Genomic DNA, 26,259 nt, shown 5'->3' on the forward strand with positions numbered 1-26,259 from the left:
GCTGATACTACAGGTGCCCACCACCACGGTTGGCTAATTTTTGTATTTTTAGTGGAGACAGGGTTTCACCACGTTGCCCAGGCTGGCCTCCAACTCCTGGCCTCAATTGACCTGCCCGCCTCGGCCTTTCAGTGTGCTGGGATTACAGGTATGAGAGCCACCACAACTGGCCATTCTATCTACTTTGTAGGTCACTTGCAGAACAATTGTCAGCTTTCTATAATGGATTCCCTGGAATGTGACTTAAAGTTAGTGGTATAATGTTGTAAGCTGTTAAATATTTGGAAATGAACTTGGAAAAATAGCAGATACACTTTATCTACAATTTCTCTTTCTCCTACACCTAATCTACTGAGTTTATCTCTATGAGAATTTTGAACAAGTCATGTTACACTTCTACTAAGGCAATTCTTGCTAGATTTGAAATAAGGCTACAATGTTTACAATGTGTATTATAAAATCAATATATATTCTCCATAAAAATGTAAAATGCATATCTTACCAGAAAGACATATCTACTTCAACCAAGCAAATCAGTTTTAATTTATATATTTGTGATTATTCTAGACCTACTAATTTTGAAGTTAATTTTATAATACAAATACTTCCAGCCAATAAAGTATTTTAGTCTCATTTTTAAAAGTGCATAATATTTAAGGTGACCTTATGTTTTAGTTAGCCTGTCAGTTCCAATTTATACCTGTTGCATAGGCTCTCTTGAAATTATCCTCATTAAAATTTGTCTGCATTTGAACAAAAATTTTATATGGTCATTTAAAAAATATTCTTTAGAAAGAATGCCTATAGCATTTTAATTTTGTTCTATTTTATCCGTTTAGTTTTTTTAATACCATTGTAAAAAATGCTAATATTTTAACTTATAGAATTCATTTTTCTTATCTATAATTATTAATTGGTAAAATTTCGAATTATTAGTTGGTAAAAGTTCTAAGTGAGTAAAATACAATATGCTATTTTCACACTTTTGTTGCATATTGCTGGTTATTGGTGCAATTTATTTTCCCATAATGAAGGTGAGATCTTTTTCAACCAGTTTGCTGCTACATGTACTCTGTGTTCTCATGGCATCATCTTCTCAGCAAACACAAACCTCAGCACAAATATTTAACCATAAAAAATTTGAAGAGTATCTAAATTGCTTTCTCTTTTGTAGATGACAAGAACAATGTAGTTCTTCCTTAATCAAAGCTCTGCAGCTCAAACACTAGAGATGTTCTTTAAAAAATGGAGATCAAAATATATTTTAATATTCGTGTATGTGAAATGTGTTAGACACACACACATACTAACATGTATACACACACTTATGCACGTGCACACACTCACCACCCACCCATATATGTGTGTGTATAAATTGTAAGCTTTCCAAAGTGACACAAGTAACTTTAGAGCAGAGATTACATTGTATTGTATCCAATGTCAGATCACTATAATAAACACAATTTAGTGGTATGATTTTGCCATACCACTAAAGAAGAAGGATCAGACAACATGTATGAATAGTTCCCCTTTTAAAGTAAATAATGTATAGATTTTTATATTTTGATCAATGCATTAATTACTATAAAGAACTCAGCGTGTGCTGAAAATTTTTATTGGTGCTGAAAAGATTGCTTTTCATTATTAAAATAACAATTTTGTTTTTTAAAAATTATTATACTGAGCCTGGTGACTTGAACCTGTAATCTCAGCACTTTGGAAGGCCGAGGTGGGCAGATCACAAGGTCAGGAGTTCAAGACCAACTTGGCCAACGTGGTGAAACTCCATCTCTACTAAAAATACAAAAAATTAGCCAGGTATGGTGGTGTGTGTCTGTAATCCCAGCTACTCAAGAGGCTGAGGCAGGAGAATCACTTGAACCTGAGAGTTGGAGGTTGCAGTGAGCCAAGATTACCCTATTGCATTCCAGCTTGGATGACAGATCGAGACTCCATCTAAAAAAATATTATATATATATAATATATTAAAATATATTTTTCAGTTCGTACTGAATTCTATGAATATCCAAAGCTTAATGTTAGTGACCTGATTCCTAATTAAAATTTTGATGATGGCCATGTAGACATATTACTTTATTCCTTTGAATGTTTCTAAATTTTGTTTGTCTTCTATTATGATCTTACATATTTTATTTAGAGGTATAGCTGTTTCTAAAAAGCCTTACTTTTTTGTTCACAAATTTCAATTCCTTCCATATCCCACTCATGTTCATTTACTTTGTATCATCTTGTTTAGCTCTTTATGTAATAGAGCCAATAGTGGCTTCTTGCACAAATAAACGGAACTAACAAAGTCAGTGTTAGTATTTACTGAGTGATAATCATGCATTTAACAGATAATCCTTAATGAAAAGGAGACAAGAAGGTTCGAATGTATAAGTAGTGAGACAGGACAAATAGGCAAAAAGAGCAATAGTCCAAGCACCAGATGACCGAGTCTTACTGCTTATTCTACAGTAGCCTATCTACATAAAATTGGAAGAGTCTAGAAGATCTTTTGGTGTCAGTTTCCTCATGTTTACAGTAGTAGGAGGCTACAGATACGTTTAAAATACTTCTGTTCTAAAAGACTCTGCAATTTTAAATGTGGATATATTTTATCGCAAACATGTTAATACATTTGCAATTTGGAGTGAAAAGGAATCCTGAATGCTTTAGTTCCCAATAATTAAGTAACTTTTCACAGAGCTTTGTCTATACAATTTTTTTGATATAATGAGTTTGGAAGATATATTTTATCTACTTAATAAACTAGATTCTATAAAATGTTTCTTATTAGAATTTGTTCTCACAATATTTTTTATCAATTATGTGTACTATTAAATAAAACAACAATAATCTTTGATGGAATTATTTTCTTTTCTTTTTTTTTTTTTTTTTTTTTGAGACAGAGTCTCGCTTAGTCGCCCAGGCTGGAGTGCAGTGGCGCGATCTCCGCTCACTGCAAGCTCCGCCTCCCGGGTTCACGCCATTCTCCTGCCTCAGCCTCCCGAGTAGCTGGGACTACAGGCGCCCGCCGCCTCGCCCGGCTAATTTTTTGCATTTTTAGTAGAGACGGGGTTTCTCCATGTTAGCCAGGATGGTCTTGACCTCCTGACCTCGTGATCCGCCCGCCTCGGCCTCCCAAAGTGCTGGGATTACAGGCGTGAGCCACCGCGCCGGGCCTGATGGAATTATTTTCAATTTATCCACTAATATGAGAAAACCAGGTGTAAGAGAGTTATTTTATTTTGAAAAACTCTGATATGAAAGAAGAATCTGTTCTTTTTCTGAGTATTGGAGAAGTCTGCAAAGACTGCAAAGTTAATCACAGATTGAAATTAGTAGTGATGACTTAAGGTTTCTCCTTTATATAAAAATATATAATTTCGGCCAGGTGCAGTGGCTCCCGCCTGTAATTCCAGCACTTTGGGAGGCCCAGGCAGGTGGATCACGAGGTCAGGAGATGGAGACCATCCTCGCTAACACGGTGAAACCCCATCTCTACTAAAAATACGAAAAATTAGCCGGGCGTGGTGGCGGGTACCTGTAGTCCCAGCTACTCAGGAGGCTTAGGCAGGAGAATGGCATGAACCCAGGAGGTGGAGCTTGCAGTGAGCCAAGATTGCGACACTGCACTCCAGCCTGGGTGACAGAGCGCGACTCCGTCTCTAAAAATAATAATAATAATAAATAAATAAAATTAAAAAATATATATATATATAAGTTCTACAAAAGTGATTAGAGGAGGAAGACGTTTTTAGAATGAGTTGCTTTACTAGGTTTACTTCAATGTCAATAGCATGAAACTCATAGCAAAGTTATTTCAGAAAATGTTGCATTTGTTCTGAATGTATAACTTAGGTCAGAGAGCAAAACATGATATTAAGCCAAAGTTATATTTTTTAAATCCTATATAGGAATTGTTTTTAAATATTTATATTAAACACTATACACTTTTAAACCAAATTGTATACATTATATAGACATCAAATTCTACACTAGGCATGTGAATCCCTCTGTTTAACTGTGTGTAAACATTTATCTGCAAAATAGTATTAAGTTCTGCACTTCTTCGTGTTAAAGCGTTTACAAATGAACCTTACATTATAATCATTAGTACACTAGGGTTATAATGATCTATTTTTCAAATTTAAAATCCTAGCATATGTATCTATGTATCACTATACATTTTAATGGCACAACTTGGCCACATTGATTTTACTCTGTTCACATTGGAAAAGTTGATTTTTTATATGTTGACTACTCTAGGAAACCTCTCTATTTAATTTCACATCCTTATCATGGATTTTGTATTTAAAAATTCCAAAGGTTTGTAAGTCGTGATGTTTGTTTCATAAGAGACCATTTCTGTCATGGTTTTGTTACACATATCTTGTCAAAGTTAAGTTATAATTATGTTTTGTGTCTTTATCAATTGCATGGGTCTATAACTCTATTTGTGGTAGGTTAAACAGGTGAAAATATTGGCTTGCAACAAAACTTCATTTTATTTTTTGACATATTCACATAGTTAATTAGTGGCTTTGGGGGAGCTAAAAAGATGATCCCAACTTGTTACAGTGTTATAATTTACTGAATATTTTGATTGCCACCTTTAATGACACAATCTACAAAGGCTAATGATACATTAGATAGTATAAGAATGCCAATTAAAGGGTAATGGTCATTCCAAAGGTTAATGCTTGTAACTCTCAAAAGAGAATAAATTTATCTAATACAATCTATCTTAAGAGAAAACTTCCCTTCTATGATGCTGTGAGTAATTATCCTATTGGCAGTTCAGTAGACATACATAGTCATTCAATCTACTACTAATAATATGTCTTAATAAAAGCTTTGGAATGTGGAAAGTGTGAAACTTTTCACACTCAAAAAGGAACTTTACATAGATGATGCTTATTTGACTGAGAGAAAAGGCAAGCTGTTTCAAAGTTTGAGATAATTTAGAACGTACTTCGTAAAAATGCCACAATCATATGATGATATTAAAATGTTAAACAAATGTTATCACTGTAGGTGCTGTTCACATACATGCACATATTTATATATAAACACCGGTCAGAATTTAGTTTCCTTTTGAAAAGCTCAAGAGTTTGTAGAGTGACAACAGAACAAAATTGATAGCTCTCTAAATAATAGGCTAGAAGAAAGAACTATCATATCTGAGCATTATGAACCTTACCTCATTCTGAAAAGGAGCTGAGGTAAAGTGAGAGAAATGGTCTGCTGGCTCCTAATTCATGAAGTGACAATGATGAATGAATGTGAGTTAGCTCCAGCTGTAGCTGCATTTTAGCTCTTGGATAGTTTCAGCTGCTAGAGACACTGAAAACACACACACACACATACACACACACACACAATTTCCTAGTAGCAACAACAACAAAAAAGCCTTTTCTAAAGTAGTGTCTAAACAGTCTCCATGAAGAAGTTCATTCATTCATCTGTTAGGGAACCCTGTTTTGTTAACAGCTACCATAACATCCAACGACATGTAGCTCTTTCAAATATATGTCAGATAGATTTGACACATTCTAATTAGTCATTTCAGTTTTTCCAAAGTTAAGCAAGTTAGCCATTCTGTGGAGAGAGAGAATACAAAAAAATTGTTAGTTTATCTCTGCTCAAGATTGTTTAAAACAGAAAACATGCCAAACACAAGGCTGAATTTAAGGAGAGGAAAATAAACTCGTGGTTTTTACCTGTTACCTTATTTTTCCCAGGTCCAACTTTAGCCCCAATTTTATATAAAAATCATTTCTTAAAAATAAGTCACTAAAATCTTACTGGAAAACCAAAAGTCTTTTTCTCCATTTCTCCTCATTCATTTACTCAAGATTAATGGTAAACTGTTTCTGTATCTAGGAATCAGTGTGCCAACAGTCACTCCACTAGATCCATCACACCGGTGCAGTAGATAATCATAGCAACATGCGGGAGGGCAGACCAGGAGAACATTGCTTAATTTCTCTGAATTCAAATTAAGCATCTAAAACATGGAAATTAAAATAACTACCACAAATTTAATTATGACTATTAAGTGAAAATATTTGAGAGTTGATAAAGCTTAGCTACTCTTAATCTATATATAAATTTTTCTGTAGCTTATTTCTTTAACTTTTTCTTCTCCTGGATATTAATTAATTTTGAATGCTTGTAATAATTCTGATGCAGTCATGCATGGCATAACAACATTTTGGTCAATGACAGACCATATATATGAAAGTGGTCTCATAAAATTTTAATGGAGCTGAAAAATTCCTATCACCTAGCGACATTGTAATCATAATAATGTCCTAAAAAATGCATCACGATGTATTTGTGATGATGCTGGTGTAAACAAACATATTTTGATACCAATCATATAGAAATATAAGCCCATATAATTATGCACAGTACCAAATACTTGATAATAATAATAAATGACTGTTACTGATTTATGTATTTATTATACTATACTTTTAATCATTATTTTAGAATGCAATTCTTCTATTTATGAAAAAAAGGTAACCGTAAAACAGTCTCAGGCAAGTCCTTCAGGAGTCCTTCCAGAATAAGACATTGCTATCATAAGAGGTGACAGCTCCACGCATGTTATTGCCCTTAAAGATCCTCCAGTGGGACAAGATGTGAAAGTGGGAGACAGAGACACTGATGAACCTGAGCTTGTGTTGGCCTAGGCTAATGTGTGTGTCTGTTAATTTTTAACAAAAAGCTTTAAAAGGAAAAATATAATTAAATATAAAGCAGCCTTATAGAATAATGATATAAAGAAGAAAAATGTTTTTGTACAGCTGTACAATGTGTCTGCATTTTCAGCTGCATGTTATTACAGAGGCAAAAAGTTAAAAAATAAAAATTTATAAAATAAAGCAATTACAGTAAGTTAAGGTTAACTTATTATTGAAAAAAGTCTTATAAATGTATTGTAGTCTAAATGTACAGTGTTTATAAGTCTATGGTAATGTACAGTAATATCCTAAGCCTTCATATTAACTCACCACTCACTTACTGACTCATGGAGAGGAACTGCCAAATTGGAAAGCTTCATTCACGATAAATGCCTTATACAGGTACACAATTTATTATCTTTTATATTGTATTTTTGCTATACTTTTTCTATATTTAGATTCACACATACATACCATTGCATTACAATTGCCTACAGTATTTAGTAAAGTAACATATGGTACAGGTTTATAGCCTCAAAGCAATAGGCTAGACCAGAGAAATAAGTATGTAGTGGGCTATCACATCCCAGAGGTTTGTGTAAGTACACTCTGTGATATTTACACAAGAACAAAATTAACTGACATATTTCTTAGAATTTACCCTCCATCATGGCTGGGTGCAGTGGTTCACACCTGTAATCCTAGCACTTTAGGAGGCAAAGGCAGACGGATCACTAGAGATCACGAGTTTGAGACCAGCACGGCCAACACGATGAAACCCCGTCTCTACTAAAAATGCAAGAATTAGCCAGATGTGGTTGTGGGTGTCTGTAACCCTGGCTACTTGGGAGGCTGAGGCACAAGAATTGCTTGAATCCAGGAAACGGAGGTTGCAGTAAGCTGAGATCGTGCCATTGCACTCCAGCCTGGGCAACAAGAATCAGACTCAGTCTCAAAAAAAAAAAAAAAAAAGAGAAACGAAAAGAAAGAACTTATCTCTCATCATTAAGCAACACATGACTGCAGTTATAAATTAAATTTTGCATATGTACATTTTAAAAACCTCTTTTTGAATATCCACCTATTTATAACCTTTTCAAAAACATCTTGCTTTTGCTCTCTCTCTTGAACACAGACAATGACAGCAAGGTCATTGAGAGTCTAAAGAAGAATATCTCCAAGCAGGAGTCACTTTTCAGGGCACATGACCTCAACAACAAGAGTTACACATTCCTGATTTCCTCTAACTATGAATATGTCTAACAGAGGGAGAACTTGTGGAAGTAGCAGCAGAAGTATTTCAAAAGCTTTTCTCTGATGTTTGTGGAGCTGCAGATGTTGATCAACATGTCTGTCAAACTTCAGACTGTTTACAACATTCTAATGACTGTCAACAAAGAAGATGGTGAATCTCCTGAGTATTACAGGTTTCTGAATATTGTAGTCCACTCCACCATCAGACTAAAGCAGAGCTTACATCTGTACTGTACACTGGAGATGATTTCTATTGGCATTTTGTCAATTACATATATTTATAAATTTGAGAAAGGTAATATTTCAAATAAAAACCAATATATTACCTATTGAAGATGCAACAGGCATACATATACATTACTTAATATAAGAAATAAAATATTTTTGTGGTCTTTCTACTCCTTAGCTCAGCTGGGTTCAAGTTTCTGTCTCACGACCAGGAAGAATTAGACACACGGACACTGGAGAGTTTGTAGAGCAGAATTTATTAAGCAAAAGGAAAGCTCTCAGCCGAGAGAGTAGTTCTGAAAGCGGGTTGCCAGTTACCCCCTTCATGGTTGAAGACAGGAATTTTTATGTATATGTATAAGCTGATGAGGCTAGGTTCATTATCTGTAATAAGGTGAAAATTCCTGGCAGCTCCACCCCATCCTTCCAGTGCACATGCGGGCTCTTAGTCTGAGCCTGTCCATATTTATTTATTTCCCTTACGGCTCATGTGCTAAGGAATGAAATTTTCCACTGTGGGCATGTTTAGGAAAGCTTCTTGTGCAAGTTCTCTTATCTGCACCAAGCTTCTGGTGTAGTCCAGGCATGGTGTCTCATGCCTGTAATCCCGGCACTTTGGGAAGAGGGGGTCGGCAGATCATGAGGTCAGGAGATCAAGACCATCCTGGCTAACATGGTGAAACCCTGTCTCTACTAAAAATACAAAAAAATTAGCCAGGCATGGTGGCACATACCTGTAGTCCCACCTACTTGGGAGGCTGAGGCTGGAGAATTGCTTGAATCCGGGAGGGGGAGACTACAGTCAGCCTAGATCACACCATAGCACTCCAGCCTGAGTGATAGGGCAAGATTCTGTCTCAAAAAAAAAGAAAACATCTGGTGTAAGACTTGTGGGGTGCGTCAGAGGTTCTCCAGGGACTCTTCTTTTACTGTCTGCCTAAAACAAGTTGTTTAACTCTCCGCAATACTTTATCAATAAAATTGTCTCCTACACATGCCTTTCAATTCCATTACTTTCTTCCTCCACCTTAGCTCCAAAAGAAATCGCTAATCTTAGTTTAAAAATAATCTCCTTTTTAAATTTTTTATTCATGATATATATTCATAACCCATATCCATAATATTTTATTAGTTATTTTAAACTTAAATAGTACTATAACATAGACATTTGTCTGGGGATTTTGTTTTTCACTTGGTATTAAGTTGCTGAGATTCATTCGTATTGTCACATGATATTACACATCTTCCAATTATCTCTGAAATTTCTCTCTTCCTTCCTTAAACCTACTTAAGGCATATTGATCACCAAATACTCTTTAGCTAAATCTCTTGTACATAGTACAATACATATAACTAGTTATATGTACACTAATATATGCATTTCCAAGAACATGGGAAAGTCATACTCATTTTACAAATTCTGTAAATAAAAATAATACTAGCAACTTCTCTGTCTAGTGTGTTCTCTATTCTTTTGTTAGTTGATGATAAAATAGTAGTGAAGATGGAGTAATGGAGTGTGATAATTTGTTGTGATATTTAATATGAAAACATATTTCCTTATTGTTATATAAATAAGTTTGAGACATAAAATGCTGTTTACATATTCGGTGAGAAACCTAATTCTAAGCTTTTGGCTTTTAAATGTTTTCTGTGACCTTTGTTGCATTGTGACAGTTGTAGCAGATATTTCACTCATCATACAGTGTAATTGGCATTCTGCCACAATCACTAAACCCAGCAACAATTGTTAGCTCTAGGGAACTGCCAGAATGGAGTAAAGCTTTTTTAAACTCCATGTAATTAACAGAAATGTTTACACAGGAGAAAAAGTGTTATACTGCACCAAACTTTCCTTTTAAACATTAGTAGTTAGATTTTGAACTTACTCTAAATTTTAATATTTTAACAGTTGTAAAAAGATTCTATGTTAAAAGTATCTTCTTGTTTTATAAACCCTGTCAGCACTTAATCATTTAGCAAGATCATGTAAGTTATATCTATGCACAGAATGACATTTAAGAAAATATTATTATACCCTGCATAAGTGTATATGGAGATGTGAAGGGCCAGAATGATTTAATTAAGTATAATTGGGTCAATATAGAAGTTTAAAGTCATGTATGGAAGAAATTGTTGGTGAAAAGACTGACTTTTTCAAATCTGGGTTTGGATTACTGCCTAAGATAAAATGGGCAAAAGCACATTGTAACTGTTCAATTAGGTAGAGATTTCAGGGCACAAAGATTATACTGGATCTCTTCAACCTCATATATCATTCCTATCTTCCTCAATTCCTAGAAAAATAAAAGATATCTGACAGTTCTGATTGTTATCTGAGGTAGGTTGACTACGATTAGACTCAATAAAGAAACTCTGCTCAAAATTTAATAGATGCAACCTACTAAGTAATAAAAGTGCTTCATTATTTAAAAATTCTTCAATTTTGTATAAATTAAAATCTATAGAAGTTAGAAATTATTCACTAAGATTCTAAAGTATTTGAAATGACTATGAACTTTCCAGTGTAATTAAATGTGTCTTCTTTGTTTAAAGAAACATTTCTTATAAAAAGCTTAAATCTGTTTGATTCTATGTAGGTAAAGTATAAAACAATATTTTTTTCAATAAATAGAACTTTATAAATGAGTATGTAATTAATAAGGAAACTTTATTTTTCTTTTTGCTTAAAATAGATGATTATAGTAAGCATTTCTAAATTTAGTTTCCAGTTGAGAATTCTATTTTATATATTTATATACCTGTATCTATCTCTCTACTAATTAATTGATATGATACAGATGTTCTGTTGAGCCAAAATATTTCTATGTGGAGGTAAAGTGAATCTTTATTCATCTCCTAAGATTAATTTCTCTAGTTAATAATTCTATCAAGCATAGACTCAAAACTTGGTCAAAATTGATTGCCTGGTCATAGTTTCCCATATAAATAGCACAACTGTTTGCATTCAGTATATTTTAGAAGGCACTTCTTTGGTTTAGAATCTTAAAGAACATTGAATATAAAATTACATGCCACTGAAAAAAGGTTGCCAACAATGTGAGTTCTCTGTGCTCCCAGTGTAAAGAATACCATTATAGAGGGGATGTCATATTTTAATAGAGAAAATTACCGAGGCAGACACTAAACATTCAAATCATTATGTGTAAAATGCCTGTCTTTTGTCAGAGAAGCAGTAAAGAAATATTAGAGGCCAGTTCTCTTATTTATGTATGTATTCCATCATACATTAATCAATTATCAATTGTCAGGAACTGTTCTACCCTGTCCTCCTTCCAGGAGCATTAACAAAAATTAATTTTTCTGAGTCTATTACCATTTTTGGTAATTTGGAAGCAGCAACAATAATATAGTACAATGCAACATAATACAATATAATATGGCATAATGCAACAGAATAATTTTAAGGAAAGTTTAAATTCAGGGGAGCAAAGAACTTGGATGTTCAGAGGACATCAAGGAATGTAGGGTCAAGTAGGATCCGTTTTGTTGATAGCTGACAAAAGTGAGTGACAGAGAGTAACAGCAATCTATAAGTTGGTGCAGGCATTGCATTGTATGTTTGGAATAGATACTTAGAGAACAGCTCTGTTATTGTTGTTTTCACTCCCTTATATCTGGTTCCAGTATCCTTTGCTGTCTTCAGAGAGAGACTATTTGTAAGAGGAAGCCTAGAATTTCACCGTGCATTGTCATTTTGTCAAGAACTAAGGCAAATTCTACTAGGCTCCTGGAACAGAATGTTAAATCATTAAGAATAATTTATTTGACACACAGAATAAACTACAACTGTATACCAAAAGTCTGGTACACAATATGAGACTATTTTGAGAATGTTTATCCAAGGAAAATAAGATACATTTTTAGATGAGGCTTAATTTTTTCACATTGAATCACTTAAAAATATTCTTAATTCAATGTACTATATCATCTGCAATTTGTGGGCTGGTTAATTTAAAGGGAGTGATCCAGGTTAGGAAAGTTGAGATAGCAGAAATTTTTCTAAGAGACTGCAAATTAAAATTATTGGGCTGCAGGAATGGTACCTTGAAGTTAGAATGCTTGAGTTAAGTTTCTTTTTGGCTCTACCAACTACAAACTTGATAATACAGTTAGCTATGATTGGAAATGATACTAAAATCATGTGAAACGGTGCTTGATAAACTTCAGTGTGATTAAAAATGTCCTGGAAAAGATTGTCAAATGTGTTAATCATTGGTCTCTATCACCACAGCTTGCTTCACTAGGTCAAGGTGATTATGGCGCAGTGGGCAGCCATATCAAAATTTGAAGATTAGTTTTTTATGCTATAGTTATTTTTTTTCTCTTTTGGGGAAGCAGATCCATTTTGAATTGTTTAAATATCTACTAAGTCGGCTGCTGAAGGAATTGCTCCTGGGAAAATAGATTTATACTAAAAAATATAGTAATGTTTCCAGTAGCAAATAATAATAAAGCAAAAAAATTATCTTGGATGATTTGTATTTTATGAGTTCTGCATACAAGAAACTCAAAATCTATGGCTTGGGAGTATACCTTAGCCTTTTTTTAGATTAAATTTTCAACCAATATTTAATAGAACATTCTCTATGTTCAATGTACATTATTAGGCATGATGGGAGATATAACAATGAGTCAACCTCATTATTCTTGAGGGTTTTATAATTATGTTATTTTTATTAAGAGCTTGGAAATATGTTCTAGGTTTGGGATTTTGAAGTGATACCTTTCTTCAGTAGCCTAGAGCGGTAAACCACGAATTAAATGCTTGTATCCCCAGGGTAGAGCAGAAAACTATCCATTGTGATACCAAAACAAAATCTGTCTCTCTCTCTCTCTCACACACACACTTAATAACATGAAGATATTAAGATTTACTAACATTTTATTCATAGATTTATATTGGTGCCCTCTCATATCCTCTCAATAGAATGTGATATATCACTTATGGTAAGCATATAAGGGAAACATTTTCACATTGTTGAGGCATTGACAATAGTGCCCTCATTTATTCACTGGCTTTCAAAATTTTAGACTTGTTATGTTTCTGAGAATTTACAGATATAACATGTAATTACTCTAATTTATAAAATCAGCACAAAATTTATAGAACTTTTCCAATAAAACCATCTTTGAAGATAAGCATGAAAAATAGCAAAGCCAGACAATCTTGATATTTTTATGACTGTATATTGTCAAAATTATAGGATAAAACTACTGAAAATGTATAACATGCTACTAAATAAATGTTTTTAAAATGTTTTATCTTCATAAGATTTAATAGTATTTCAAAATATGAATAAGGTAATAACAAGATTTTTAAGGAAAAATACATTTTATGAAGAGAGAGAATTTTGAATATAGTTACTTAGACTTTTGCTATTTCACTTTGTTGTCTACAATGATATTTGTGTCACTTATAATGGCTCTCTGATATTCACATATTTAATAATTATCAACAAGGGATTTTTCCATTTATTTAAAAATCTTCCGAAGAATGGTGTACTCTAAATATAAAAACAAAAAAGCATTGTATTTTAATTACTCCATAAGAATAATTGAATGGCATTAGGGAGAATAAAAATTTACAAGCTGAACTTTAACCAAAGCCTTGACATAATGGTCAGATTGATTTGGAATGTGATCATCGCAATTCAGGAAGAACAGCTAATCACATACTTTCATTTGGATATATTATCTTTGAAATATGTTTTTTAAGTACGGTAGTCATCAAATAGAATTATGCAAACAAATCTCTGAAGTGTAAAATTTTATACCCAAACTTTAAAAAATAGTGAAGTATATTTAATCATGTTTTTATTATTTATTAATGAAATCTACATAGGTTTGGAGATAAATTGGAATATGCATACAGAATGATACATGGAGTATAATAAATCACAAATCAAAGCTTTAAAATTCAATAAAATTTTTATGATTGGAAAACAAGCATCTTATACAATAGAAAATACTTAAAAGTTCTATTACTTTTATCTCATCCACCTTAACTTCTCTTTTTGATTATCTTTAATAATGTAAAAATACTTTAACATAGCATTCAAAGTATAGGGTAAAAAGTTTTGAAAAATAAGCAAATAAGTAGCCATATTTTACTGTTTTCGCTTAAGAAATTTTGTGGATTAAAGATAAACGTTTGAAGTCCATTGATTTTTGGTATGAGCTTCTTTAGTTTGTGATGATGATTCAATAATCAAAAGTTATTTTCTAGGTTTCAACTAACAGACATGACTACATAAAAACACACAAATTATCAGTATACAGGATTTGGTTTGCTTTTGCGATCATAAACCCTGAAAGTACATACAATATAAAATAAATGTTCAGAAGTGAAACAGACATGCTTCTGAACTAAGTTAGCATGTTTAAGTACAAGCATTAAGAATATAATTGAGAAACTGTTTTCATGCATTGGTACCTATTTTGAATATCGGTAGACAATGATTAAAAGGCACTGCAGCATTCAGTGTGAAATATCACTGTTGAAATAAAGTGATTCTAATATTTGGCTATGTCCTACAGCATATTGAAACACAAAGAGATTTTGGCTAAATTTCTTTATCTTAATGCCACCATAAACTAATTAATATGAATACAAATAGACAGCAATATGCAGAGTATCTGTAAATGTGTAATCTTTGTTTTACATGTAAGATATTTTGACAGATTTTCTTTTCTACATATCTGTATTCCTATATGCAATCTACTGATTTCTTTATGTCGGCTCAAACCTTTAAGATAAGTTAAAGGACAAACAATATATTTTGTTGACTGCATTTATTTCACAAACATTAGTTTGTGTTTTCATTTAATGCCTCTTAAATTACTCATTGATGACATTTTTCTTTTGTGGAAAAGTATCAGAAGTTTTTACATCATTTGCAACAAACTTTTTCTCCAGAGTAAAGGCTGAATAGCTGCTTAGGCAATGTGAGTATCATACAGGGACATTCCCTTGTTATTGGTTAACTGGGGTGAAATAAAGAGTGAAGGAGGGAGAATTTCCCCAGGTAGCTCAGAAAAATCCCAAGAAGAGAAACTTGCTGCAAGTGTGGATGTAAAGTTATAAATACGGTAGAGGCCCATTTCAACTCTACCTAGGTGTGTAGTTATAATATCCATGCAATTTATTTCTCTTTCACTTTAACACTTTCCCAAACCCATGAGAAAGTGACTCTTAATTAGTACAGAAAGGATGTAGGATGAGGTGAAAAAAGTATCTGCTCTGAAGATGTATAGCCTTAAGTTTGAATGCCATTTATTAGCTACAGGGCTTTAAATAACACATTAAACCTCAATAAGTTCCTATTTTATTATCACACCTACTTCTTAGGTTGTATTGTTATGAAAAGTATGTGAAGTCTCTGCACCCCTCAGTGTTGATAAGGATCCTGGATGAATACTTGTCCTCTCCCAAAGAGGAAGGCTTATTTATATGTCTATAAAAACACAGATTTTAAAAGAATGCACATTTAAATACGATTAGGACATATATTCAAATATAGATATTGGGAACACATATTCAAATTTTCTATGTGACCAAGAAAAATGTAAATGATGAGAACATACTCTGTTTACTTACTCTCATCCATTGTTCCTGTGAATGTAGAATCGTACAGCCACTGTTGAAGACAGTTTGTCAGTTTCTTAAAAAGGAGACACAATCTTGTCATAATGAACCACCATTTACGCTCTTAGATTCTACCCAATTGAATTGCAAGTTTATGTCCACAAAAAAACTTGAAAGCATATGTTCATCGTAGTTTTACTTATACTATCCCCAAATTGAAAGCAACCAAGATATTCTTCAATAGGTGAATGAATCAAAAAAGTGTAGTGCATTCATACAAGTGTACTATTCAGTAATAATAAAAAAAAAAATAATCCATTACCCCATGAAAAGACACGGAGAAAACTTAACTGTATGTTACTAAGTGAAAGAAAACCATCTGAAAAGTCTACATACTTTAATATTTTAACAATATGCCATTTTGGAAGAGGCAAAACTCTACAGACCATAACATTTTCATTGACTGCCAGGTGGAAGGGAGCAGAAAGAGAATTAAATAGGTGAATTAATAAAGTGTATAATGCCATTTTTGGATGTTTTACTGCGGACAGCATTTAGGCTTCACCCCTCCTTCTTCCCCTTCTGCCCCACATCTGGGTACAGTGATAAGAAAATGCAGATGTTTTATATTTGACATCAGTGAGAATTTCAAACAATGAAATCCTTACTTTTGTGAAATACTCATTCCTGACCCATCGTCTAACCACCATAAAAACTTCAGTGCATTTTCCTTACACTTCTCTTTCAAGTCATTTATTTATTTATTTATTTATTTATTATTATTATACTTTAAGTTGTAGGGTACATGTGCATAACGTGCAGGTTTGTTACATATGTATACTTGTGCCATGTTGGTGTGCTGCAACCATCAACTCGTCATTTACATCAGGTATAACTCCCAATGCAATCCCTCCCCCCTCCCCCCTCCCCATGATAGGCCCCGGTGTGTGATGTTCCCCTTCCCGAGTCCAAGTGATCTCATTGTTCAGTTCCCACCTATGAGTGAGAACATGTGGTGTTTGGTTTTGTGTTCTTGTGATAGTTTGCTAAGAATGATGGTTTCCAGCTGCATCCATGTCCCTACAAAGGACACAAACTCATCCTTTTTTATGGCTGCATAGTATACCATGGTGTATATGTGCCACATTTTCTTAATCCAATCTGTCACTGATGGACATTTGGGTTGATTCCAAGTCTTTGCTATTGTGAATAGTGCTGCAATAAACATACGTGTGCATGTGTCTTTATAGCAGCATAATTTATAATCCTTTGGGTATATACCCAGTAATGGGATGGCTGGGTCATATGGTACATCTAGTTCTAGATCCTTGAGGAATCGCCATACTGTTTTCCATAATGGTTGAACTAGTTTACAATCCCACCAACAGTGTAAAAGCATTCCTATTTGTCCACATCCTCTCCAGCACCTGTTGTTTCCTGACTTTTTAATGATTGCCATTCTAACTGGTGTGAGATGGTATCTCATTGTGGTTTTGATTTGCATTTCTCTGATGGCCAGTGATGATGAGCATTTTTTCATGTGTCTGTTGGCTGTATGAATGTCTTCTTTTGAGAAATGCCTGTTCATATCCTTTGCCCACTTTTTGATGGGGTTGTTTTTTTTTTTTCTTGTAAATTTGTTTGAGTTCTTTGTAGGTTCTGGATATTAGCCCTTTGTCACTCTTACACTCTTCCAAGACTAAACCAGGAAGAAGTTGAATCCCTGAATAGACCAATAGCAGGCTCTGAAATTGAGGCAATAATTAACAGCCTACCAACCAAAAAAAGTCCAGGACCAGATGGATTCACAGCTGAATTCTACCAGAGGTACAAGGAGGAGTTGGTACCATTCCTTCTGAAACTATTCCAATCAATAGAAAAAGAGGGAATCCTCCCTAACTCATTTTATGAGGCCAACATCATCCTGATACCAAAGCCTGGCAGAGACACAACAAAAAAAGAGAATTTTAGACCAATATCCCTGATGAACATCGATGCAAAAATCCTCAATAAAATACTGGCAAACCGGATTCAGCAGCACATCAAAAAGCTTATCCACCATGATCAAGTGGGCTTCATCCCTGGGATGCAAGGCTGGTTCAACATTTGCAAATCAATAAACATAATCCAGCATATAAACAGAACCAAAGACAAGAACCACATGATTATCTCAATAGATGCAGAAAAGGCTTTTGACAAAATTCAACAGCCCTTCATGCTAAAAACGCTCAATAAATTCGGTATTGATGGAACGTACCTCAAAATCATAAGAGCTATTTATGACAAACCCACAGCCAATATCACACTGAATGGGCAAAAACTGGAAAAATTCCCTTTGAAAACTGGCACAAGACAGGGATGCCCTCTCTCACCACTCCTATTCAACATAGTGTTGGAAGTTCTGGCTAGGGCAATTAGGCAAGAGAAAGAAATCAAGGGTATTCAGTTAGGAAAAGAAGAAGTCAAATTGTCCCTCTTTGCAGATGACATGATTGTATATTTAGAAAACCCCACTGTCTCAGCCCAAAATCTCCTTAAGCTGATAAGCAACTTCAGCAAAGTCTCAGGATACAAAATTAATGTGCAAAAATCACAAGCATTCTTATACACCAGTAACAGACAAACAGAGAGCCAAATCATGAATGAACTTCCATTCACAATTGCTTCAAAGAGAATAAAATACCTAGGAATCCAACTTACAAGGGATGTAAAGGACCTCTTCAAGGAGAACTACAAACCACTGCTCAGTGAAATAAAAGAGGACACAAACAAATGGAAGAACATACCATGCTCATGGATAGGAAGAATCAATATCGTGAAAATGGTCAAGTCATTTTTTGGCCTGCTTGAGAGCCTACCCTCTCTCCCTAGACAGCTTCACCATGTGAGTAATGAGCTTTTTTATAATCTATCGTTATGTGGATGGCATCATAAGTCTCAACATCCAAACCAAATTTTTGGTAGCAGTGCATTCTCTATTTGAGAAAAGTTCACAGTAATTGTTGCTACAAGTAAGATGTATAGACAATGACCACCACTATTTACAAAAGGTCTTTCTTATTTGTTTGTCTTGTTAAATGGTCTGCTGCCTGATGACAAACATATTTTCTGAACTACCACTTGATAGCTATCTTGTCTTTTGGGCTGTGCTGCTTTATACTGCATTTTCTAAGTTTTGTCTAGATTCTGTTTTAACTGAAATAAGTTGAAAGTTCAAAAGTTGCCATTTAGCAACAGTCTTATAGAGTTTTGGTCCTCCTTAAAAGGGCCTAGCATTGTGTGTCGTGCCCAAGACCTATCTGTGTGTCTTAGATCGAAACAGGTCTACTGGTTTCAGGATAAACCATGACTGAGGCTGGATTCAAGAAAATAACTCTTACTTTGTGACTGCTGGTGACTAAGTCAACTATTGCCATAGGGTTGTCCTAAGCCCTGATAATACTTCGTTGAGTTTCTCTGGAAGAAGAAAAAGCTTGTAAATATGAGGAAGGTAGAGAAGAATCCCCAAAGTCTATTTAGTAAATGCCAAAAAGAAAAAGAAAAAAAGTAAAGAAAACTGAACATGAAAATTGTTTAAAAAAAAAAAAAAATCTAAGCAGAAATCCATAATTTTGCCCAATAGATTATCCAAAGTTTGCTAAAATAATTTATGTAGCAAAAAGAAAATGAGGCACAACAGAATATTGGTAACAATAGGCACCAACAGGCACTATGTTGTATAGCAGACCTCTAGAACTTACCATTTTATTTAACCAAAACTTCATACTGTAAAACTCCTCATTTCCCCCTCCCTCAACCCCCTACTTTGTGTTTCTGTGGGTTTGACTATTTTAGACACTTCAAATAAGTGGAATCATGCAGTATTCATCCTTTGGTGACTGGTTTATTTCACTGGATAATGTCTCCTAGGTTCAGGATAAATCTCATGTTGTGTTCTTACAAGAAAAAAAAAAGTTTGGAACAGGGAAACTTTTGGAGGCTATGAATATTTTTATTACCTTGATTATGGTTATGATTTCATGGGTTTGTTTATATGTCCAAATTCATTAAGTTGCATACATTAAATGTGTGCAGGTCTTTATATGTCAGTATCTCAATAAAACTTTAAAACAGGATGAAAGAATGCTCACTGTTTTTTTTTTTTTTTTTTTTTTCTCCTCTACAACCCAGGTTCTGAATTAATTTTAATCTGTTAACATTTACCAAATCACAAACTTTCATTGCCTTATTTAAAACTGAAGCTCCAGTCACTGTATCTCTGGGGATCTCACAAAATCTAACCAAGGTAACTTCTATAGTATTAGGAGATTTAGTGAACAAAAATAGAGGATAAAATGGTCTGCCTCAATTTAACATGAAAACAATTTCCTTGTTTAAATTTCCCCATGGTCATAGCACCTATTACCTTAAAAAAATGGGCAGGAACCTTCTGACCCAATGAACAATATGTCAAAACAAAATTGAACCTTTGGTGTTTATAAATTGGATTCTTTTAAAAAAGGGGTCAATAGACATTATTTTCTTCCTCTTCCACAGTTAAAATAGGAGTTTTTATGAGTTAATGCAGTCATATATAATTTAAAACAGGGTCTTCAAAGACTGAAATTCATATACAAGACCTATTTAATAGAAGCAGTGATAATCTCCACTACTTTAGCCTGTTCTTAAACTGGGAAAGAATAAAGGGTGCTTTACTGTGGTTTATCACACCTTAGTGCTGTGATTTCAACCATTGAGGCCTATACACACAGTGTTTTTAAATGAATGTCTTCATGCAATTATCTCCTGATTAATATTTTGAGATTATAGAGTTGGCTAACATGCTATGAGCAGTGCCTGTTTTAACAATCTCTTAGCTACAGTTTTGCCTTTACTTTCAAAGAGCACCATACACTTTGCCCAGCTACCCTTTGGGCACCTTAACTGCCATACCATCACATACAAATTTTCTGGCAAAATCTTATTCTATTCTGGCTCAACTTTTTACAGCAGCATAGATGTGGCATCACACTGATAGTATCCTCCAAAGAAGAGACACATTTGACACTTATTCAAGACACACAAATACTTACAAGGGACCTTACTAAAAGTGGGTTGTCCATTGCTTTATACCTGTTACAAGGCATGATCACCTTGGTTAAATTCCTGAAAAACTATTTGGTAAAATGAAGTCTGTTGCATCCCCCACACTGTTAAGAAACAGCTATTGACCCTCTCACATTGACCACAACATTAACAACAAGCCCAACACCTTTTAGAGTTTTTTGTTTGTTTGTTTGTTTTTTCATTCTAGAAGCAATGTATTTTTTATTTACAAAATTTAGTCAAGTTCATTTACACTATTACTTGCAAATTGACCCTTGAATGGGGCATCCTGTAGCCAAAAGATATTGACTCTGTCCAAATTGCACTTCAACGAGAATTACTATTAGTATCCTTCACAGATTACTTCACTGTGGAGGCTTTAGTAACATTATCTCATGCCTCCAGAAGTCTGTGGATCAATCATTCATGTACCCATAGTCCCTGATATTGTGATGCAAGAAGCTGTTCTTGGCACTATGCTTTATGTCATTATAGAAAAAAAAAAAAAAAAACGGCTGGCCACTTTGCAAGCTGTCTTGGAAATTGAGTCTCTCAAAGGCCCTGAGACCTTGATCTTTTATACAAGTTACTGACTATGCCTTTGGTTATGGAGAAAGTGCCCTGCAAGCTTGGCTTGGCTACCAAGGCCTCCTTGTTATAGGATGTAGCAAAACACAGGCTCTCTGACGTATTTGCTCTGCAGGAAGAGATAATCTCTCCTGTTCTTAGTTCCTTGCCAGATGCCACATGGCTGGAGGAGGGTATCTCTCTCAGAATCCTTGGCTACCTGGGGAGCCCCTTAGTATCAACTGATTGAACAGTCATATGTACTCATACACTTTAGGGTTGTTAACAGCACTGTCCCACATGATAGAGCTTGCTGAGGAACTGCCATTTTAAACCCTTAACCAGGAGGAATATTAACATACTTGATAAATCTAACTTGGCTATTGATCATTACTTAACAATTTGTCTCACTTCATGTTTCTTTGCTGACCATTTCTTGGGATTTCGTCTGTTGATGACCTTACTAAATCTCTGTTCTTCTGGGATCAACTGTCTTGGCTGGTGACAAATGGTGAAGCCCCTGCACCAAAACCACAGATTGACATTGCTCTTTAAAGAAAGGTCTCTATAGCTGTATCACATATATTGAATGGTTGTGGAAACTACTTTTCAAAGCTTATGCACCTAATTCTGATGATGTTACCAAATTGCCTACCAGTGGGCAAAACAATTCACACTATTGTCACTTATTCTGGAATTAACATCAGCATAGCTGGCACATAGTTTTACCTTCTATCCACAGGAATACTGCAGCATTCTTTGAGCCTCGAAGCAGAAAGCCTTTATTCCTCAGAGAAAATTCATGTTGCCCTCACCCTAAACACAAAAAACTTTTCATTGTTTCTCATTCAGGGACATTGGCAGTGGAAAAATCTATTTCATAAAATAAACTTCCACTCCAACACCTCAAATTAGCCTATATGCCCCCCATTCCAATAAATCCTCAATATTGATTTATTCACTCACAATGACTTTATACTTTCTTCACTAATAAAATATGAGCATTCTGTGCTAATTAAATCAATAATTTCTTACAATATCTCTGATAGGTAGAATAGAAATGGCCATATTTGGAGGTTTGGGGCCCAAATACATTGTATTTCAGGCACTGCTGGAACTATATGTGAGGGAATGGTCAGTTGAGTGCATGTGTCATGCAAGGGTTCTATACCACCATAACTATTAAGAGAAGATCTAAAACAGATTTTACTGGAGAAAATTTGAAAATGCAAAAGTGGTAGAGCATATAATATCCCTCTAACTCTTTATATCCTAAAACTTAGGAGGAGCACTGATGGTCTGTATACACCATGACCTATTTTGCAATAAAGAGTTCCAGTCAAAGTGATGCTCTATGTATTTAATGAACAGAAGGCAGGATATATTTTCAAAGTATGTAGCTATGGAAGCACCTTGGTTAGTGATGTTACTTTCTTAAAAAGGGGAGTGCCTTGGCAACATAGTTACTGGCACTAACTTTTTTTTTTTTGTTGAGCAAATTCAGACCAACTATAGCATTAATCAGCTCATCCTATAGCTTTTGAGAACTCTGTGTATATCAACATCTGATTTAACTGATCACCGGGTTGTAAAATGGTGTTTGTGTCTTAATAGAGAAGGCTGTGCAGACTTTCTGAGAGTTAAACATCAATAAGATCCTCAAAATGCTACATCAGATGTAAGCGTTAACATTATGAATCAACGCTGAAACAGTTGTGGGAGGCTATTTTTGGTAGCTCATCCACACCTGTGAAATAGGGAAAGTGAGACTTATTTGCTCCTTCAATCCCAGTCTCCCTCATGGTCTGTCATGTTTATGTTCAACCTATTGAAATTTGTTATCCTCCCTAGTGGAGGATATCCCTCTCAAGGATAAACCAGGCCTTGCTTTTCCATTTTTTTTTTTTTTTTTCTCTAGAGTGTTGAGCCTCACAGGGACCCAGAAGTCTCAAATTCATCATCATAAACAATTTCTGGGGGCAGAAGAAGGCCTCTAGCACCACCAGAAGAAAAGTCAGTGTCTAAACTCATATTTTTCCAGGTCTTCCTGATCTGAGCAATGTGAGCTACCCAGCATTCCGTAAGGTTATATGAATGACCATCTATCTGCTCAAGTCAATGCAATGAAGGTCAGGTGGGGGTGGCGGAAACAAAGAGAGAGAAAGAGAGACAGAGAGACTTTCAGTTACCTGAAAGTTCATCCAAGGCAAGAAGGTAGGGTCATATCCAGTACAAAAATAAATACTGTTTAAATTGGGGTTCCGATGAAGGTCATTGCTAGCGAAGCTTATATGGTTTTCAAAAGGTGTAGTCTGTGGGATAACATGGCTCCCACACACGTAAAAATAATTTTCCACTGGGCATTACAGACCCTTATTATAGTTGGTTTTATTATTAATCCAGTGGGCTATAGAGATAATGGTCACAAATATTTGATTTGGCTTTGTCAATCCAAATGTTTTTCTTTAAGTGTGCTCAAGTTATAAGAGAATGTACGGCCCGGCGCAGTGGCTCAGGCCTGTAATCCTAGCACTTTGGGAGCCAAGGTGGGTGGATCACTTGAGGTAAGGAGTTCAAAACGAGTCTTGCCAACATGGTGAAACCCCATCTTGACTAAAAATACAAAAAAAAAAAAAAATAGCCAGGCGTGGTGGTGGGCACCTGTAATCCCAGCTCCTTGGGAGGCTGAGGCAGGTGAATCACTTGAACCTAGGAGGCAGAGGTTGCAGCGAGTCGAAGTTGCACCACTGCACTCCAGTCTGGCAACAGAGCAAGACTCCATTTCAAAAAAAAAAAAAAAAGAAATGTACAGGTGCAACATAAAGATTCAGCATATGAATAGGCTGTTTATCTGTTTTCATAGGGAGAAATCTCACGTGGGTGTGTCTTGGTAAATCAATGCCTGTAGATCCATCAGCCTTTTTATGCGGTTAAGATAAGAAGAACAGGTGATATTCAGCCAACTAAGGAATTCAGTGTTTGCTCTCAGCAATTATTATGATGCATGGCTGCAGTATGCCATTGTTTTGTCCACCTCAGAGGTGGTCGTTGCAAGACTGTCTCTGCTTCTGAGGAGTGTTTAGCTGCATGTTTACAAAAGTGGCTAAGGCCTTAGTGTCAGGCCTCTGAGCCCAAGCCAAGCCATCACATCCCCTGTGACTTCCACATATATGCCCAGATGGCCTGAAGTAACTGAAGAATCACAAAAGAAGTGCAAATGCCCTGCCTTGCCTTAACTGATGACATTTCACCACAAAAGAAGTGAAAATGGCTGGTGATATTATCTTGTGAAATTCCTTTTCCTGGCTCATCCTGGTTCAAAAACTCCCCCACTGAGCACCTGGTAACCCCCACTCCTGCCTGCCAGAGAACAACCCCATTTGACTGTAATTTTCCTTTACCTACCCAAATCCTATAAAACGGCCCCACTCGTATCTCTCTTCACCAACTCTCTTTTTGGACTCAGCCCACCTGCACCCAGGTGAAATAAACAGCCATGTTGCTCACACAAAGCCTGTTTGGTGGTCTCTTCACACAGATGCACATGACACTTAGGGGTTAAATTTATTGTTATACCCAGACCGTTTGTTCCCCAAAGAAGACCACCAGAGTCCAGAGTCAAAGCCAAGCGGCAAGGATCTTTACTACAAGTTCGAACTTGGTCCCTCCATTCCACAGCATACAGGAGGGCCTCGAACAATGCGAGTGCTTGCTTTTTATAGCCCGATGTAAACAGGATATGTAAAGTTACAGGGAACAAGGTAATTCTCTCGGTTACAGCATTACAATTGGTTAACATTATACATTTAGCATTCCTTATCGGAGATCTCCCAGGTGATGTTTTTCTGAAGTTTGAAAGAAATATGGAGGAATGTGTTTGTGCTGGGCTCAGGAAGTTGGGAGATATATGGGGGATGTGCTTCATTCCTTTCATATCTCATAATTAAAGGCAACTTTTTCTTTACAAAGTAGAAACTTTAGGAATTTGTCCTAGACTATGAGATTTTAAACAAGAGAAGACTATTTTCAGGATAAGATAGTTAGGTTGAAAACAATTATGATTTTTTTAAAGGAGGCACTAGATCTCCATTAAAATCATCTAATATCCCAGTTAGTAACTACTTAGCAAAGTTAGGAAGCCCTGGGTTCCACAGACACAAAGGCTGGACAAGTACCAGTTGGGTCTTGGTGGCAAAAGTTCTAGTCAACAATGAGGTTGGCAACTAATAATATCTGCAATTCCACAGATACTAAAAAAAGTTAGTATACTGCAAAAAAGAGCTTAATTTACTGTTGTCTGGACTGTATTTAAAGGTTCTTGGTCTCAAGATTTCATTCAATTTGGACATGTATCTGTTTGTCTAATATTAAGTTTGTAGTACATTCCCAGATGTACAATATGCTATCTTCAGTTTTCAAAGAGGCTAATTGGTCTTGGGCCAGTTTATTCGTAGTTGGGTCTGAAGGTTCAGCAGTTTATCTTCAATGGAATATCCCTACTTCTACCAATAGTTTATGTGGTACTAGGGTTTGCAGAACCCACTGATGATAGTTGTTGGCATACTAAACCAAATGCAGGGAATCTTCTTTTTGCCTCTTTGTTTCAGGAGGGTTATAAAAAATAAAACATTGGAAATACCCTTCCCTAAACTAAATGCTAATTACAGCAGTGATAGCATACTCACAAGTCCCAAGGGTCAGTACTGTCTATTCCTCTGCAGTCTACAGAATGTGCCAACAACCACTGGCCTTCAAGGGCCAGGCAGTTATTACACTTGGATAATATATTGAATAGCATCATGGCTTTAATACATTTTTATG

This window comes from Theropithecus gelada, chromosome 17, assembly GCF_003255815.1.
Source record: "Theropithecus gelada isolate Dixy chromosome 17, Tgel_1.0, whole genome shotgun sequence".
In the NCBI taxonomy this organism is placed as follows: Eukaryota; Metazoa; Chordata; class Mammalia; order Primates; family Cercopithecidae; genus Theropithecus; species Theropithecus gelada.